This window comes from Frankliniella occidentalis, unplaced genomic scaffold, assembly GCF_000697945.3.
Source record: "Frankliniella occidentalis isolate FOCC.00 unplaced genomic scaffold, Focc_3.1 Scaffold665, whole genome shotgun sequence".
Classification (NCBI taxonomy): domain Eukaryota; kingdom Metazoa; phylum Arthropoda; class Insecta; order Thysanoptera; family Thripidae; genus Frankliniella; species Frankliniella occidentalis.
This window is the reverse complement of record NW_026267778.1, coordinates 4,471-6,727: the sequence shown is the minus strand read 5'-3', so window position 1 is coordinate 6,727 and position 2,257 is coordinate 4,471. Positions and strand designations below refer to the sequence as shown.

At 63.8% G+C, this 2,257-nt stretch overlaps 1 protein-coding gene across 1 annotated transcript in view; it reads left to right on the top strand.

Annotated features, from left to right (window-relative positions):
* LOC113214502 (tetraspanin-9) overlaps window positions 1-2,257 on the top strand; it is a 22,581-nt gene that overhangs the window by 15,972 nt on the left and 4,352 nt on the right. The window contains exon 2 of the mRNA XM_052275579.1: window positions 511-553. The gene's annotated coding sequence lies outside the window, so the exon portion shown is untranslated. The remainder of the gene's footprint in view (window positions 1-510; window positions 554-2,257) is intronic.

Genomic DNA, 2,257 nt, shown 5'->3' with positions numbered 1-2,257 from the left:
GGGGGCGGGGCGGGGCGGTGCCGAAGAGGTGTGGCAGGCCGGGCTGGTGGGCGTGCTGAGCGTCTGTCTGGCCGGCCACTTGTCCCGGCAGGGATCATCTTACCCCCCAGCTGCGCCTGATTCGCGCAGATTGGTGCGTGCGTGTGGCGTGCCGTGCCGCCCCCGGATAATGACGAGAACTCTTCGCGACCGTATTACTCGGAACGGAAAAATTATGATGAAATTAATGAATCCGAGAATACATATCCGGCGCGGCGGCGCGACTGCCAAAAAGGAAAGGGCTGAATGAATAATGATGGGAATGACGCGGCCCGGGCGTGCGAACCTTTCGTGTGTCGCCGCGCGTCTTGCACTGCTGCGCGTGTGTGACTCCGTCCCGTCTCCGGCGAGGCGAGAGCGAGGAGAGAAATGAGAAATGCGCCGATATCCGCTCGTCATCAATCGAAGCTATATGTGGATCGTTATCTCTTTGCCGCCGTCCCATTAACCAGCACCTTCTTTTGTTCCCAGGCCCCCGGCGAGCGGACTTCTTTTCGGCGCCCCGCCACTGATCGTAAGTAGACCTCGCGCCGCTCTCTGAGATCTCACCGCCTCCAGCCGCGGGGCGCCTCCGCATGCAGCCACCCGCCAGCTACCTCACCTCGCCCCGTCCCACCCCGCACCGGTTAAAACGGTCCCCGTCGATTGTTCCTCCTCCGCAGTGCAGGCGGCGCGCGCCACTCAGCCGACCCCACTCGCTCAGCGCCGCCCTCCTATAGCGGGGTTTGATCCCCATGAGAGAGCACTTTAGTGCACCTAAAATTGCGGCATAATTTCGCGTTATAAATAGTACAGTAAATCGAGACCTGGACCAGGTAGGTAGGGTGTGGGTGAAACGACTAGGTAAACAGCTGCACGCTGGGCCGACATGTTGTGTCGAGTAGCTGACGGGGCCCTTCGCGGCCTGCAGCGGCGCGTGACACTAGGCGTGCGCGCCGTGGCGTCACCAGGGCGCGCACGAGCGCTACCGCAGGGAGACGCGACCAGGGCCAGGCGGCCGCCGGCGGCGGGCAGCCAGCTCTTGTCGAGCTGAGCGGGCAGTTTGTGCAACGCCCGCCTCGACCGACTGCGGACTGCATGCACGCCGCTCGTTCGCGCCTTCTTCTCCTTCCCGCCAAAGCTAAAAACCTCGCGGGGTCCGCGCAGAAGGCCCGTGTTCTCAATGTATCGAACGTCGAACCCGTCGAACCCCCCGCTCCGGTGCCTGCCTGGCGAAACGCTGCGTAATTGAACGAGGCTTACGAGAGCGCCGTTCTGTTCCAGTGCTCGCGAGCGAGCGAGCGTGCGTGTGTGTCACTCACCCGCGGGGCGCGCGCGCGCGCGCTCCGCACGAAGTCGAGACTATCGAGTCGGTCTCGATAGATCGCGGGGTCAGATGATCGGGTCAGGCGATAGAGAGAGTCCCGCGGAGGGATGGGAATGGGAAGTCGTGGAGAGGCCTGCCGGACGATTAGCGTCCAGGTTGTCGGGGACACCTGGTCAGCTGGCCAGCCCGGCCCGGGGCCGGCAGGTTCCATTGTAACGGTCCTCTCGACCCGTCGCGCACCTAAAAGCTTTGGCCGTGCCATTTCAAAGGCTGCCCGACTCGGCCGTCGTCGCGGGCTGAGCGCCGTGCTGGTGGGAGGGAGCGGGTGGGGCTAGGGCGAGGACGATAGACTCTTTGCCATGGAAAGGTCGTTTTGCTTTCTGTGGCGCATTAATCGGCTTGAGAAACAGGTGTGAGTGTGCTGGGATTCATAATTTCGAGCTCTGCAGGCAAGCCTCGCTTCGGCCCCCACTAGCTCGCGAAACTTTCGCAAGAGCCCCTCGTAAAAGTCATTTCTTCTCGTCCACGCTCGCGCTCCTGGTGGAGGTGGAGGCCGAGCGCTGGAGGCGCTTCGCGCCCCGAACGAGGCGCCGGACCCGACGAGTTCCTCGCCGACGAGCTGCCCCACCGCGGCCGCGACTCAAAGCGCTCACGAGGTGCGGCGGGGTACGTCGATACAAAGTGAAATGGGTCGGACTGTCCTGCCCGCGGTGACCTGGTGCCGACGCCAAGGGGCTCCTTGTGTGACACCATGTGACAACGCGTGACACCGTGTCCGCGGGTCGTACGCACAGGCACGCGCCCCGGGGGGGACCGCGCCGCGGACGTGTGGCATGCCAGGAAGACAGGACCTAACCTTCCCCGCCCTCCCCTCCCCATTCCCTATATGGCTCTCTCTTTCTCTCCCCCCCC